Genomic DNA, 16045 nt, shown 5'->3' on the forward strand with positions numbered 1-16045 from the left:
AAAAAGATATGACAATGGAAAACTCTTCAGAGAAGCTGTTTTGTCATTAGGTGTACAAACCAGATCGTCTGAATGCAATATGGTATAGGGATCCTTAAGTGCTGTTTTCTAGGTTAAAAGAACTTCCGGAGTCATACAACAGATATGGCAAATGCTAGTATTGGCCCAGTGGCTTAATGGATAAGGCATCACTCGTTGAAGCAGGGGATTTTGGATTCAAGTCCTGTTTGGGTTGTGTTTGTTAGGTTACATTTAAGTTGTGTGAAAAAATCCTGACTTGTCTACTCAAAGCTTAGGTGTGATGATCTGAGGGCAATAGTTAGCTTCGAATTCTCAGACTTGCTGCACACTTCAATTAGGATTCATTCAATCTTGCTTGAATCTCACTGTCACGTTACACACCTAAAAGGTTCTGCTAAGCTCTGGGAATGGAGATCTTGACTTCAAGTACCCCATGGCTCTCAATTGACGGTCTCATGTTAGGTGGATGATGATGAAATGCAAGCAAGAAAAAAGCTGCTGAAAGGTTGTGATTTCAAGTTAATGAGAGTGGCCTTGACTGGAATTCGAAACTCTCAAGACCAGTCACACTATACACTAGAAAGAAAGAAAATGTTTGGCCATTAGTTCTTATTTGATAGAATGCAAGCTGTCATCGAGATCCTAAAGTGCAGTTTTCCATGCGGTAGCATCTTGTTGAAGGCATACAAGAGATCCTTGATAGAAGATTGGTGACATGGCCCAGTGGCCTAATGGATAAGGCATCAGCCTCCGGAGCTGGGGATTGTGGGTTTAAGTCCCACCTGGGTCCTTCTTGAAAATCTCCCTTTAACTTGAGATCAGTGTTTGGTGGATGAAACACAGTAGCTGTGAAAACCTTCTTGAGATGTGTTTGCGTGTCATTAACTTCCTTCATTGGCATTCCATACTACCTGTTATGACTAAAAGGGTAACGAGATACCTAACGCAAATGGCCATTTTGAAGCCTGCATGGTGCCTACAGAGAAGAGACTGTGTACAAACACAAAGATGATGCTTACATATTAAGCTGGTACGTTGTTCAAGATCCATAAACAATTCTAACCACCGAATCATTCCGGCTCCTTTTTTGTCTGTATTATTGTACAGGTTAGACTAATTTAGATCTGAAATCCACTAAATCTTTATTAACTAAAGTTTCTACAACTAACACCAAAGCATCACTGCTTTTCTGTGAAAGATGTAGGGCTCGTTCAGGATTTGAACCCAAGACCTCTCACACCCAAAGCAAGAATCATACCCCTAGACCAATGAGCCCAGTAGAAACACTCTGCAGTGTCAAACAAAAAAAATTTCTGTAAAACCGGTCCAATCTACTTTTTGTTCATGTAGTTTTTGTTATGTGTGTCAGCAACTCCCTGGATTCATGTTACAGTTCACAGGCAGTATAGAAACAGCATAGTGGCCTAATGGATAAGGCACCAGCCTTCGAAGCTGGGGATTGTGGGTTCGAGTCCCACCTGGGTTGTCTTTGACGCAGTTCCTTTTAAGTTGGCTGTGCAGCACAATCCATTGTGGCTTTCAAAAAGCTAGGTTCATACCCTTAGGTCAAAAAGACATGACAATTGAAAACTCTTCAGAGAAGCTGTTTTGTCATTAGGTGTACACACCAGATCGTCAGAATGAAATATGGTATAGGGATCCTAAAGTGCTGTTTTCTGAGTTACAAGAACTTCCTAAACCGTACAACAGATATGGCAAATGCTAGTATTGGCCCAGTGGCCTAATGGATAATGCATCAGCGTTCGAAGCTGGGAATTGTGGGTTTAAGTCCCATTTGGGTTGTGTTTGTTGGGTTAAATATAAATTGTGTGGAAAAAATCCTCACTTGTCCCCTCAAACCTTAGGCGTGATGATCTGAGGTCAATAGTTAGCTTCAAATTCTCAGACTTGCTGCACACTTCAATAAAGATTTATCCAATCTTGCTTAAATTATCCAATCACTTTACAAACATCAAAGGTTCTGAAAAGCTCTGGTAATGGAGATCTTGACTTCAAGTACCCCGTGGCTTTCAACTAATGGTCTCATGTTAGGTGGATGATAATGAAATGCAAACAAGAAAATAGCAGCAGAAAGGTTGTGATTTCATGTTAATGAGAGTGGCCTTGTGGATAAGGCATCAGCCTCTGGAGTTGGGTATTGTGGGTTCAAGTCACATCTGGGTTGTCTTTGAAGGTCCACTATAGATTTAATTACAGATCATTTCAACCAGTTATTGCAATGAAAAAAAAACTGATGCATCAACACATCAAAGCACTCTCTTGCTGACATCAGGGCTTTCCTGTTGCAGTCGGGTGTGCACGTCTCCAACACCACTATAAGACGATACTATAGACATTAAAGCCCTGTAGGCCTTCCTAGAAAAACAACTGCAAGGCAAGGAAAATGAACAGGTATTGTGTATTATCATCTTGTCAAATCAAGTATTCAGCAACACTTATGTCAAAATGTTAATAAAATTAATTAATAAAATTATTGTATGTGTTTGTTGTATAGTGCTGCACTTAAAACGATTGACGAAAAACTGCACAAGGACAATGAGCGATCTGCTAAAAAGATTCAGAGTGAGCTTCTGTTTAGAATACACTTAAAAGCATCAGTCTGCAATATTAGAAAACCAGTAAAACAACTCAGGTGGACCTATGGAAAAGCCAGGTAAGCCATTTTGAACTATGCCATAATGAAAAGATTTATTTATTTGCATTAATCCATGCATCTCTTTATTTAGGCTATTTGCTTTATACGAGCTTACATGTCCTATAAATTTATTAATAGGACATACCCTATTAATAAACCGCCATGTTGTGAAACTGAAAGCAAAGCATCCAGTAAAAATTCATGTCTGGGGAGCCATATTCCATCAGGGACCTGGACCGCTAGTTGTGTTAGAAGATTAGTTAAAATCTCTTTAATATGATTGAATCGTTTCTTTGCAGTTTCTTTATTTATATATATATATATATATATATATATATATATATATATATATATATATATATATATATATATATATATATATATATATTCTATTTTTAGGAATTATGGACAGATGTTTTTACGAAGACACTATAATAAAATTCAATCAGGCTCCATACGTAAAACAAAACTTTAAGAACCATATCACTTCTTCCAAGGTAGATACAGTATGTAGGCCTACTGGACCAACTGTGTGTGTGTACATGTTCACTGATGTGTGTGTGTGTGCACAGGTTCACTGCTGTCTGTATTGAACTTTTTTTATCAATCTTGATGATTATTGAATAATTAATAAAGTTAACACATTGCTTAAAGGGCACTGTCAGGGTTCTGCCACTCTGGTCTTGTAAATTCTAGTTTTGGTGGCAGAGCTCTGACACTACCCATGTCTGGTCCTGTTTCTATGTTCCCTCAGACGCGTGCGCTCTTGTACTCGTGTTTGTGTTTTCGTCTGTCAGCAGCGTGGTGTTTCATTCCCAGCGTCTCAATCTTGTTGGTTTCGGTTTTGGTTGGCGCTGGGATGAAGCATGCACGCTGCGTGTGTGAGCGCACGGTGAGTGTTTTCATTCATCGTGTGCTCGTGTCTTGCGTCTCTTGTCAAAGCACGTGGCTCTGTGTTTACATTGTGGTCACGTGCTTTTGTCGTGTGCTTCAGTGTTGTGTTATGTGAGCGCATGGCTTGTATTGTCTCTCTGTGTCATGCGCTCTCCCGTCTATTGTCTAGTCCCACCCTCCTTGTTTACTCATTATTAGTTTGTCATGTTCACCTGTGTGTCAATTTACTTTTTGCTTTATAACCCCCCTCATGTTTTCAGTCCTTTGCCAGTTCGTCGTTGATAGTTTCCTGTCCTGTTGTGTCCAGCCCTGTCTTGTCCAGCCAGTCAAGTTTGTTTGTTCGTTTATTTGTTTTATTAGAGTTTTTCCCCCTCGGGGTTGTTTGTTTTGCCTTTTTGTTTTATGTGTACTTTATTATTAATAAAACCCAATTATTGTTTGCACTTGAGTCCTCGCTCCCTCATCCTTCCCGAACCCTGACAGTCACATAGTTTACCCCTTTTTTTATGATTTAACATTATTATGGTTCTTCTGAGTGTGCCAGTTTAGGTTCAGTTCAAAACACAATCCAGATTTTTTTATTATAATGTGTTATAATGTGTCATTTTAAGGGCGTGTACACAGCTCGTTGTTTTACATTTATATTTAGTCATTTAGCAGACGCTTTTATCCAAAGCGACTAACAAATGAGGACAAGGAAGCAATTTACACAACTATAAGAGCAACAATAAATAAGTGCTGTAGGCAAGTTTCAGGTCTGTAAAGTCTAAGAAGGAAAGCATTAGTAATGTAAGAATTTTTTTTTTTTTTTTGAGTACAGTTAGTGGTATAGCTAGAGGCAATTGCAGATTAGGAAGTGAAGAGGAGACTAAATAGTTGAGTTTTTAGTCGTTTCTTGAAGACAGCAAGTGACTCTGCCGTTCTGTTGCAGTTAGGGAGTTCATTCCACCAACTGGGCAGATTGAATGCGAGAGTTCGGGAAAGTGATTACTTCCCTCTTTGGGATGGAACCACGAGGCGACGTTTATTCACAGAACGCAAGTTTCTTGAGGGCATATAAATCTGCAGAAGTGAGAGCAGATAAGAGGGAGCAAAGCCAGAGGTTGCTTTGTAGGCAAACATCAGAGCTTTGAATTTGATGCGAGCAGCAACTGGCAGCCAGTGCAAACGGGTGAGTAGCGGAGTGACATGTGCTCTTTTCAATTCATTAAAGACCACTCATGCTGCTGCGTTCTGGAGTAGCTGAAGGGGCGTGTTGCTTCACATGAAAATTAGTTTCAAATTCAGTCGGTCGGTGAGTAAATGAATATGATGAATGAGAACACACAGGCATGTGCATATAGACATAAAATGTAATGTTGTACAGTAACGTGTCAATTGTTTGTTTCAGTTGTCTTTATTTGAATGGTTTCGTGAGGATGTGATGGTGTGCATTATCTGCCTGATTCCCGCTGAAGTGGGTGGGTTGTGTGACGTTTGATTCGGGGGATGTTATGGGGCGGGGTTTGCGTGACGTGCTGCGAGCTACTAGCCCAACAGTGGAAACGCAACATGATTTCGGCCTCACTGCTTAACCTCCTGGGCAATTGCCCCGGCTCGTCCTGGCTCGCACTGGCCTCAGCTCACAGCCTAGGAGTCCAATGCACTATCCATTGCACCACAGAGCTCCTGCCTCTAGCACTGTTGCACAGAAAGCAATTTTTGGTACTCTCTGGCCCATAAAAGCACAGCTCACTGCAGATAAAGTACTGCTGGGATTCATACATAGGATATTCTGTTTACTAGACAGGTGTTTTGACCAACTAAGCCACAAAACCAGACAGGGGGTAATTGTTTAATCGAAAAAAGAAACGGTAAAAACGATAGCACTGCATGTTTGAATGTCTAGACTTAAAAATTTTAAAGTCCAATTGGTTACGCATCACCATACCATGCTATATAATGCCATCGTCCAAAACCCTCTTAATAGTACAATATTAAAATTGTTTTATTATTTAATATATAATCAAGGTTTCCCTTCTTAAACCAATTAACTTCTCTCTAAAAAGCTTCAAAAATTGCAACAAATGAACACTCCATTGAAACAATGTACAAATAAAATAAAAATGAAAATAAAACATTTACTTAAAACATTTCAAATTTTCCCAAAAGTCCAGTACAGGTGATGAACACTCAAAAAGATTCTTTTGCAAAACAACTAGGTTGCACATTCAGTTCCAGAGATCCAGGATGTTGCACTTGTGAGTGTGCTGTAAATTTACACTCCTACCATGACGCTGAATAGGTTTCACTTTGTATCTTTCCAACAGGTGTATCCAAAAAATCCACTTAATGGGAGGCTCGCCAGTCCAACTCCACAATTAGACACGCACCGATGGAAGTTGAGACAATCCAAATCCAGAAAAGAGTTCACACGTCAATTAATTTGAATGCAGAGCAGATCACATTCAGCAACTGACTTCAATAGAACATCTCACCGATGAAAAACCAGAAGAAGATGCACAAGCAAACAAACAAAGGGGAGAAAAAAACCATTAGCATTTTACAGCGTATGCATTATCTCAGCTTAACACATTTGTAAATAAACAGCAACAATAAATGACCATGTATATGCTTCTCTCTGCTGAATTTCTGTGTTTTTCCTATTTCTTTCTCCTATTTGGCATTTTCTTTTTACAAATGACAGCATTTTACTTAAACTCTCTCACTTAAACTTTACACAATCACTTGTATAATACTGTGTATAATACTGTGTTTTTACTAGACCAAACAAATGGTTAATTGATGAAACACATTTTTGACACTAGTTTAAATCATGTTATAACTAAAACAATAAAAAAAAATAAAAAAAAACCACGAACTCACCAAGAAAATCATTCAAAATCAAAGTGAAAAACCAGGAAAACTCCAGGTGGCACTTATGTGCAGATTTCACTCACAGATACAAATCGTGTTTTTTTCTCTCAATCCTTCATTAAAAGTATATGATAGAAATCATTTCAGCATCTTATTAATGGTCAATTTTCACAGTTAATACACATTTAAAACATTAAAATATATATTTACATTTACATTTAGTCATTTAGCAGACGCTTTTATCCAAAGCGACTTACAAATGAGGACAAGGAAGCAATTTGCACAACTAAGAGCAACAATGAATAAGTGCTGTAGGCAAGTTTCAGGTCTGTAAAGTCTAAGAAGGGAAGTATTAGTAGTATTAGTATTTTTTTTTTGTGGGTACAGTTAGTGTGATATTCAGAGAGGCAATTGCAGATTAGGAAGTGAAGTGGAGACTAAATAGTTGAATTTTTAGTCGTTTCCTGAAAGTAGCGAGTGACTCTGCTGTTCTGATGCAGTTAGGGAGTTCATTCCACCAACTGGGCAGATTGAGCGTGAGCATTCGCAAAAGTGATTTCTTCCCTCTTTGGGATGGAACCACGAGGCGGCGTTCGTTCACAGAACGCAAGTTTCTGGAGGGCACATAGATCTGCAGAAGTGAGAGCAGATAAGAAGGAGCAAGGCCAGAAGTCACTTTGTAGGCAAACATCAGAGCTTTGAATTTGATGCGAGCAGCAACTGGCAGCCAGTGCAAACGGACTAGCAGCGCAGTGACATGTGCTCGTTTCGGTTCATTGAAGACCACTCGTGCTGCTGCATTCTGGAGCAGTTGAAGAGGCTTGATAGAGTTAGCTGGAAGCCCAGCTAGTAGAGAGTTGCAGTAATCCAGTTTGGAGAGAACAAGAGCTTGAACAAGGAGTTGAGCTGCATGTTCAGAAAAGAAGGGTTGGATCTTTCTGATGTTATAGAGTGCGAATCTGCACGATCGAGCAGTTCTAGAAATGTGTTTAGAGAAGTTTAGTTGGTCATCAATCGTTACTCCAAGGCTTTTCACCATTTTGGATGCAGTAATGGTTGCCCCATCCATCTGGATTGAAAAATTATGGTGTAGAGTCGGGTTAGCAGAAACTACAAGAATTTCCGTTTTTGCGAGGTTCAGCTGAAGATGATGATCTTTCATCCAGTGTGAAATATCCAACAGGCAGGCTGAGATGCGAGCTGGAACCGAGGGATCATCAGGATGAAAAGAGAGGTATAGCTGGGTATCATCAGCATAGCAGTGGTAGGAGAATCCATGTCTCTGGATGACTGGTCCTATAGATGATGTGTAGACTGAGAAGAGAAGTGGCCCAAGAACAGAGCCTTGAGGCCTTGATATATATCTAATAGTTTTCTACTGTTATTAATTTAAAAACTTACATCTCTGCATTCCCTTGCGAACACTGAATCACCATAGCAACGGTAAACACAAGCTAACAGACAAGAGAGATTTGTTATTGTTTGTAAATCTGATCTGCTATAGTGTAAGGCACGATGATGTTATTCTAAAGCACTATTCCCTTGAATGCTGTTTAATACTCGATTATGAATTATTTATATAAATAAATAATTTTAATATATATTATTTAATCGAGTATTCTGCCAATGTTTTTTTTTCATATTTATAAGGGTGTTTCTATTTGCTCTATTGCTGTGTACTACCCACTAGTAACCTGGGTTACAACTGACTATATATAAATCAGTTGACATTATTAAGGCATTTATTGGGAACAATTGCTACTTTTTTACTGTCATTCATTGTGTTTTGGTCATTATCAATGCACTGTCACTTTAATTGAGCGTGATCAGCGCGTCAAAAATAGACCCGGCGCCAAAACTATCGCTGCACTGCTGCTTCAGCGACGCTCACGCCTCGCTCTGACGCGCTGCTGTTGCGTGCAGTATGAAAGCTCTAATCTGTTAACATGGACGCCGAAAAAACACGCGCTGCTGGCGCTTGCGGTTTGAAACAGCCGTTAGTCTTAACACTAAAAGAAAAAAACTGTGGATACGATACTTCCAAACGCAGTTTCATCTAAGACAGTGGGGGGAAGCAAAATTTACTATGCTTTCAACTCAGTTACTTTGCACATGCATAAAGAGGCTCTTGTATGACAAATCCAAAAGGTGTGATCTTAACAATAGGTGGCGGTCACTTTTGCCCTAAACCACAGGTTGCCTTCGAGTCATTCCTTAAGTCCACTCGGCCTTGCACCGTTTTATAATCTTCCTTATTTAAAACAGCTCAATTAAGTCATCGGCTTCATTGTAGAGTACCCCTAGTATCTGAGCCTGCACTGCGCAATTAAAGAAAGAAGCAAAACGGGATGGACAGATGCCTAAAATGTTAGAAACGCACCACACCTTAAGTCAGTGAAGAAAAGGGTCAAAGCTTGACACTCTTGTGGGACTCGAACCTACAACCTTTGAATGGCTCAGCTCACAGCCTAGAGGTCCAATGCGCTATCCATTGCACCACAGAGACTGCACCAAAAAAAGCACTTTTTGGGACTCTCTGGCTCATGAAAGAACAGCCAACTGCAGACAAAGTACTGCTGGGATTTGAACTCAGGATCTCCTGTTTACTAGACAGGCGCTTTGACCAACTAAGCCACAGGGTCAAACGATGTTGACAAGGGCTAATTGTTTAATCGAAAAAAGAAAAAAAAAACTAACAATGGCAGCGCTGCATGTGTGAATGTCTGGACTTGAAATATTAAAGTCCAATTGGTTAGGCATTACCACATTATGCTATATAAAGCCATCGTCCAAAGTCCTCTTAAACGTGTAGCGTTCTTAAGGATTTGAGTTTTGTTTAGAAACCGACTGCTAAACATCCCGCTGCGTAAACACTCGTAACTCTTAAGAAAAAGCAACGCTGGCACATGTACATTAGGCACTGCTGGGACTTGAACCCAGGATCTCCTGTTTACGAGACAGGCGCTTTGACCAACTAAGCCACAGCACCAAAGCTGAAAAGAAGGCAAGACGGTTTTGCACACAGAGACTAAAAAAAGACAGCAAGTCTAAAATGGCAATCAAAGAGGTTGTTTAAGTCTATTTGTCGCACTATTCATTAGGCCTCAAAGCTATACAATTTTATAATTCATTCCGGTAAGCTCTATAAAACTAGCGCATTCACCACCTGGATCAATTTAGCCCTGGATCAATTTAGCCCAGGATCATTCAAGCCCAGGATCTCCTGTTTACAAGAGAGGCGCTTCGACCAGCTAAGCCACAGCACCACAATGAATGACCGTAAGAGACATTTGCCCGATAACAAAAAACGAAGAAGAACAAACCAATACACAACAAAAACCAGCATGTCAGGATGCAGAAAATGCCGACAAGATGGACGTGGTCTTTTAGAGTCCGGATGATTATGTCTCAAACCTGACCAGTAACCTGGCCTCTTTTCAAGATCAAAGCAAAAAATGCATTAATTTATTTTTATTTAATCTACCCTTAATCATGTGTCAGGTGTTTTTTGGAATCTCCAGTTTCATTACATCCAAACCCAGATTCAGCTTGGAAAATGGAAATCTGAGGGAAAGGTGCAATTTGGATTTGAACCTAGGACCTGCTGTTCCTAAGACAGGTGCTCTGGCCAACTTAGTCTCAACACTAAAAGAAAAAACCTCTGGATACGATACTTCCAAACGCAGTTTCATCTAAGACAGTGGGGGAAAAGCAAAATTTACTATGCTTTCTACTTAGTTACTTTGCACATGCATAAAGAGGCTCTTGTACGACGATTCCAAAAGGCGTGATCTCAACAATAGGTGGTAGACACTTTTGCCCAAAACCACAGGTTGCCTTTGAGTCATTCCTTAAGCTTACTTGGCCCTACACCGTTTTCTAATCTCCCTTATTTAAAACAGCTCAATTAAGTCATCGGCTTCATTGTAGAGTACCCCTAGTATCTGAGCCTGCACTGCGCAATGAAATTAAAAAGCAGAACAGGATGGACAGATGTCAAAAATGTTGGAAATGCACCACTCCTAAGTCAGTGAAGAAAAAGGGCAAAGCTTGCAACGCTGGTGGGACTTGAACTCAAAACCTTTAAATGACTCAGTTCACAGCCAAGAAGTCCAATGCGCTATCCATTATCTTAGATTAAATGATTTCCATTTTCCGAGCTGACAGATGGTTTGGATGTAATGAAACTGGATATTCCAAAAAACAATTAACACATGATTAAGGGTAGATTAAATAAAAATAAAATAATGCATTTTTTGCTTTGATCTTTAACAGAGGCCAGGTTAGCGGTCAGGTTTGAGACATGATCATCCAGACTCTAAAAGACCACGTCCGTCTTGTCAGCATTTTCTGCATCCTGACATGCTGGTTTTTGTTGTGTATTTATTTCTTCTTCGATTTTTGTTATCGGGCAAATGTCTCTTACAATTAATTTTTGTGGCGCTGTATCTTAGCTGGTCAAAATGCCTTGTAAACAGGAGATCCTGGGCTCAAATCCCAGCAGCGCCTTAGTTCAGGTGGTGCGTGTGCTTTTTTTATAGAGATTAATGAAATTAATTATAAAACTGTATAGCTTTGAGGCATAATGGATAGTGCGACAAAATGAGTTACATTTAAGAGCTCATCTGATTCACAACTAGTTGACTGCACACCCATGTTTTTAAGTTGTTTATCTCCCCCTCCATATTCTCCATTCCTCAAACCTATTGAGGATTTTTTTCCTGCCTGGAGATGAAAAGTGTATGACCGAAATCCAAACACATGTATACCCCTTCTCCAAGCTATAGCAGTTGATGCTTTTCGTGGCTGGATTTGCCATGCAAGGTGACATTTGCCCCACTGCTTGGCCACACCAATACAGAAAAGAGAATGCAGTATAGCTGTTTATTTATTTATTTATTTTTTTTACTGTAACTGTATTTAGTAAATACTTCTGTTGATGGTATATGTAGACCACATTTTCTGCAACTTTGTGTTGGTTGGGATGAACACTGTGTACGCTGTTTTTGTGAGGAAAATACAGTAAAATATATTTGGTATTTGTTTGTTTTGTATTAAAACAATTTTCGAAAAATTTTACAATGCACTTCTGTAGGTCTATGTACTGTCTGTAGTAAGTGTAACACTGAACAGAAGAAGGCTTACAGAAAGTCATTATGATGAATAGAGAAGAAGTGGTCATAGTGTTTTACATTAAGCACATTAGTGTTCAACTGATCTTATGAATATCTATTAATGTGATGGCTTGTGTGTGTCATTTGAAAACAAAATACCTTTTTGAGAAGAAATCACATTGTTTTGAACTTATAATTTCATTTTGCAGAAGAATTGAAGAGTTTTGCCCAATGTGTGTGTGTTTTGTGATTTGTGTGTAGAGTTCTGACAATATGAGACATGCTTTCAGAAAATGTGTGTAAACAACTGGAAAAAACTGGAAACAACCTCTTTGGTTGTCATTTTAAGACCTCCAGGAACAAGTTTGGTGACCCCTGGCTTAAAAGCATAGTTCTCTCAGACAGCAACTTTACAGGGCAACACTATATGCTGAATGGCTCAACCGAAATTTTAACATGTTATTTCTCACGGAATGAACGAGAATCATACTCCTAGACAAGCAAGCCACTAGTAATGTTTTGTGGCGACACTATATGCTGGCAAACTGGAATTCTTCGAAAGACATTTTTATGAAAGACATAATGTGCTGTAAAACGCAGGACACCTGCAAGGTCTCATCCGGTATTTGAACCTGGGACCTCTCACACCGGAAGCGAGAATCACACCCCTAGACCAATGAGCCACTAAAGTGCTAGGATTTCACATGGCGTCAGAAGCATCAAATAGACAGAAATCTTTCTCTAAAGGGAATCAAGGGCACCCTAAGCGAGATTCATACTCCTACACCAACAAACCACAAAAGCTTGAATATTTCACAAGACTTCAGAAGCAACATATGGTCAGAAATCCTTATCTAACAAACATTGAAGCCGGGCTTTTGCTTCATTTGGACCCAGGACTTCTACAATGGTTCGTCCAGGATTTGAAAACGGGACCTCTCGCACCTTATGCGAGAATCAAGCGCGTAGACCAACAAGCTACTGCAAAACAGCCACTTTACATGGCAATACTATCTGCTGACAAACTGGAATTCTTCAAAAGACATTTTTACGAAAGACATAATGCCCTGTAAAACACTAGACAACTGCAACGGCTCGTCTGGTATATGAACACAGGACCTCTCGCACCCGAAGCAAGAATCATGCCCCTATACCAACGAGCCACTGCAAAACAGCAACTTTAGATGGCAACACTATCTACTGACCAACCGGCATTCTCAGAAAAAAGGCCTCTGTGTAAGCCACAACGACCTTACAAAACAAAAGACAACTGTAAGGGTTCAACTGAAATTTGAACCTAGGATTTCTCATGGCATGAACGAGAATCATAGTCCTAGACCAGCAAGCCACTATGCAAGAAATATTTATGTAGCGACACGATCTGCTGACAAATTGGAATTCTTTGAAAGACGTTTTTACGAAAGACATAATGCCCTGTAAAACACAGGACACCTGCAAGTGCTCGTCCAGGAATTGAACCTGAGACCATTCGCAACCGAAGCGAGAATCATACCTATAGACCAACAAGCCACTAAATTGGGAGAAATTCACAAGGTGTCAGATAGTCAGAAATCTTTCTCTAACGAATCAAGGGCACCCTAAGTGAGAATCATACCCCTAGACCAACGAGCCACTGCAAAACAGCAACTTTATATGGCAACACTATCTGCTGACAAATTGGCATTCTCAGAAAAAAGGCCTCTGTGTAAGCCACAACGACCTTACAAAACAGCAGACAAGTGTAAGGGCTCAACCGAAATCTGAATCTGGGATTTCTCATTGCATGAACGAAAATCATACGCCTAGACCAGCAAGCCACTATGCAAAGGAATGTTTTATGTGGCGACACTATCTGCTGACAAACTGGAATTCTTCGAAAGACATTTTAATGAAAGTCATAGTGCCCTGTAAAACACATGATACCTGCAAGGGCTCGTCCGGGATATGAACCCGGGACCTCTCTCAACCAAAGCGAGAATCATACCCCTGGGCCAACGAGCCACTACATTTATAAAACTTCACATGGCGTCAGAACCATCAGATAGTCAGAAAACTTTCTCTAACGAATCAGTGGCACCCTAAGCGAGAATCATACCCCTAAACCAACTAGCTACTGTAACAGCCACTTTACATGGCAAAACTATCTGCTGATGAACTGGCATTCTCAGAAAAAAGGCCTCTGTGTAAGCCCGTAGACCTTACAAATCAGCAGACAAATGTAAGGGCTCAACCGAAATTTGAATCTTGGATTTCTCATTGCATGAACGAAAATCATACTCCTAGACCAGCAAGCCACTATGCAAAGGAATGTTTTATGTGGCGACACTATCTGCTGACAAACTGGAATTCTTCGAAAGACATTTTAATGAAAGTCATAGTGCCCTGTAAAACACATGACACCTGCAAGGGCTCGTCCGGGATTTGAACCCAGGACCTCTCACACCCAAAGCGAGAATCATACCCCTAGACCAACGAGGCACTACTGTAATAAAATTTCACATGGCGTCAGAAGCATCAGATAGTCAGAAAACTTTCTCTGACGAATCAAGGGCACCCTAAGCCAGAATCATACCCCTAGACCAACGAGCCACTGCAAAACAGTAACTTTACATGGCAACACTATCTGCTGACAAACCGGCATTCTCAGAAAAAGGCCTCTGTGTAAGCCACAACGCCCTTACAAAACAAAAGACAACTGTAAGGGTTCAACTGAAATTTGAACCTAGGATTTCTCATGGCATGAACGAGAATCATACTCCTAGACCAGCAAGCCACTATGCAAGAAATATTTTATGTGGCGACACTATCTGCTGACAAAGTGGAATTCTTTGAAAGACGTTTTTACGAAAGATATAATGCCCTGTAAAACACAGTACACCTGCAAGGGCTCATCCGAGAATTGAACCCGGGTCCTCTCGCAATCGAAGCGAGAATCATACAGATAGACCAATGAACCACTAAACTGAGAGAATTTCACAAGGCGTCAGATAGTCAGAAATCTTTCCCTAACGAATCAAGGGCACCCTAAGTGAGAATCATACCCCTAGACCACAGAGCCACCGAGCCACTGCAAAACAGCAACTTTATATGGCAACACTTAAAATGAACTGGGTCCAAATGAACAGTTGCTTCATTTGGACCCAGGACTTCTGCAATGGTTCGTCCAGGATTTGAAAACGGGACCTCTCGCTCCTTATGCGAGAATCAAGCCCGTAGACCAACGAGCAACTGCAAAACAGCCACTTTACATGGCAACACTATCTGCTGACAAACCGGCATTCTCAGAAAAAAGGCCTCTGTGTAAGCCACAACGCCCTTACAAAACAAAAGACAACTGTAAGGGTTCAACTGAAATTTGAACCTAGGATTTTTCATGGCATGAACGAGAATCAAACTCCTAGACCAGCAAGCCACTATGCAAAGGAATGTTTTATGTGGCGACACTATCTGCTGACAAACTGAAATTCTTCGAAAGACATTTTAATGAAAGACATAGTGCCCTGTAAAACACATAACACCTGCAAGGGCTCATCCGAGAATTGAACCCGGGTCCTCTCGCAATCGAAGCGAGAATCATACAGATAGACCAATGAACCACTAAATTGAGAGAATTTCACAAGGCGTCAGATAGTCAGAAATCTTTCCCTAACGAATCAAGGGCACCCTAAGTGAGAATCATACCCCTAGACCACCGAGCCGCTGCAAAACAGCAAATTTATATGGCAACACTATCTGCTGACGAACTGGCATTCTCAGAAAAAAGGCCTCTGTGTAAGCCACAACGACCTTACAAAACAGCAGACAACTGTAAGGGCTCAACCAAAATTTGAATCTGGGATTTTTCATTGCATGAACGAAAATCATACTCCTAGACCAGCAAGCCACTATGCAAAAGAATGTTTTATGTGGCGACACTATCTGCTGACAAACTGGAATTCTTCGAAAAATGTTTTTTATGAAAGCCATAATGCCCTGTAAAACAACAAAATAACTGCAAGGGCTCGTCCGGGATTTGAACCCAGGACCTCTCACACCCAAAGCGAGAATCATACCCCTAGACCAACGAGCCACTACTGTGATAATATTTCACATGGCATCAGAAGCATCAGATAGTCAGAAAACTTTCTCTGACGAATCAAGGGCACCCTAAGCCAGAATCATACCCCTAGACCAACGAGCCACTGCAAAACAGTAACTTTACATGGCAACACTATCTGCTGACAAACCGGCATTCTCAGAAAAAGGCCTCTGTGTAAGCCACAACGCCCTTACAAAACAAAAGACAACTGTAAGGGTTCAACTGAAATTTGAACCTAGGATTTCTCATGGCATGAACGAGAATCAAACTCCTAGAACAGCAAGCCACTATGCAAGAAATATTTTATGTGGCGACACTATCTGCTGACAAACTGGAATTCTTCGAAAAACGTTTTTTATGAAAGCCATAATGCCCTGTAAAACAACAGAATAACTGCAAGAACTCGTCTGGGATTTAAACCCGGGA

The 16045-nt window shown here is 40.4% G+C and overlaps 1 protein-coding gene, 1 long non-coding RNA gene and 3 other non-coding genes across 5 annotated transcripts in view; 2 read left to right on the forward strand and 3 right to left on the reverse strand.

The window, feature by feature from the left end:
- LOC148682349 (uncharacterized) overlaps positions 1–16045 on the forward strand; it is a 771506-nt gene that overhangs the window by 431403 nt on the left and 324058 nt on the right. The gene's annotated exons all lie outside the window — the stretch shown is intronic.
- The window catches only part of LOC137490983 (uncharacterized), a 471679-nt gene that overhangs the window by 309855 nt on the left and 145779 nt on the right, over positions 1–16045 (reverse strand). The window lies entirely within an intron of this gene.
- On the forward strand, positions 739–811 carry trnar-ccg (transfer RNA arginine (anticodon CCG)). Its single transcript has one exon. It is a non-coding gene; the product is annotated as a tRNA-Arg (tRNA).
- On the reverse strand, positions 9343–9416 carry trnat-cgu (transfer RNA threonine (anticodon CGU)). Its single transcript has one exon. It is a non-coding gene; the product is annotated as a tRNA-Thr (tRNA).
- trnap-ugg (transfer RNA proline (anticodon UGG)) lies at positions 15539–15610 on the reverse strand. The gene has a single exon. It is a non-coding gene; the product is annotated as a tRNA-Pro (tRNA).

This window comes from Danio rerio, chromosome 4, assembly GCF_052040795.2.
Source record: "Danio rerio strain M-AB ecotype USA chromosome 4, GRCz13ab, whole genome shotgun sequence".
NCBI lineage: Eukaryota > Metazoa > Chordata > Actinopteri > Cypriniformes > Danionidae > Danio > Danio rerio.